Here is a 1,332-nt window from a genome sequence, read left to right on the forward strand (position 1 = left end):
AGTCCCAGCTACTCAGGAGGCTGAGGCAGGAGAATCGCTTGAACCCAGGAGGCAGAGGTTACAGTGAGATGAGATTGTGCCACTGCACTCCAGCCTGACAACAGAGACTCCGTCTCAAAAAATAAAAAAACAGACAAAACATTTTCATGTTCTGCTGGATGCAGTGGCTCACGCCTGTAATCCCAGCACTCTGGGAGGCCAAGGAGGGGGGATTGTTTGAGCCCGAGTTTGAGACCACCTTGGGCAACATGGCGAAACTGTCTCTACAAAATACAAAATTAGCCAGACATGGTGGCACGCTCCTGTAGTCCTAGCCACTTGAGAATGAGGTGGGAGGATCGGATCGCTTGAACCTGGGAGGCAGAGGTTGCAGTGTGCTCAGATTGTGCCACTGTACTCCAGCCTGGGCAACAAAGCGAGGCTCTGCCTGAAAAAAAAAACAAAAAACAAAAAAGTTTTCATGTTCTAAGGGTCTTTAATCTAAAGATAAAATCTGAAGATACCCCTGGGTCCCTAAGCCATCACTCCCCACTCCTCCCACCCCAGCCCTAGGCAACCATTAATCCACTCTGTCTCACCATGTATTTTGTTTTGTGGTAAAATATACACAATATAACATTTACCATTTTAACTATTTTAAGTGTAAAGCTCAGTAACGTTAAGTATATTCACATTATTGTATAGCCATCACCACTCTCCATTTCTAGAACGTTTTCATTATCCCAAATGGAAACTGTACACATTAAACACTAACTCTCCATTTTCCTCTCAACCCCAGGTAACCTTCTTCTACTTTGTGTCTCTATGATTTAATTATTCTTGTTTGTTTCTTTGTTTGTTTGTTTTGGAGATGGAGTCTCACTCTGTCGCGCAGTCTGGAGTGCAGTGGTGCCATCTCGGCTCACTGCAACCTCCGCTTCCTGGGTTCAAGCGATTCTCCTGTCTCAGCCTCCCAAGTAGCTGAGAGTACAGGCAAGCGCCGCCACGCCCAGCTGATTTTTTGTATTTTAGTAGAGACAGGGTTTCACCATGTTAGCTAGGATGGTCTGTATCTCCTGACCTCGTGATCCGCCCACCTCAGCCTCCCAAAGTGTTGGGATTACAGGCATGAGCCACCGCGCCCGGCCTGTTTGTTTGTTTTGAGCCCGAGTCTTGCTCTGTTGCCCAGGCTGTAGTGCAATGGCATGATCTCGGCTCACTGCAACCTCTGCCTCCCAGATTCAAGCAATTGTCATGCCTCAGCCTCACCAGTAGCTGGGACTACAGGCATGGGCCACCACGCCCAGCTAATTTTGTGTTTTTTTTTTTTTGAGATGGAGTCTCGCTCTGTCG

This window comes from Rhinopithecus bieti, unplaced genomic scaffold, assembly GCF_001698545.2.
Source record: "Rhinopithecus bieti isolate Rb0 unplaced genomic scaffold, ASM169854v2 scaffold_2574, whole genome shotgun sequence".
In the NCBI taxonomy this organism is placed as follows: domain Eukaryota; kingdom Metazoa; phylum Chordata; class Mammalia; order Primates; family Cercopithecidae; genus Rhinopithecus; species Rhinopithecus bieti.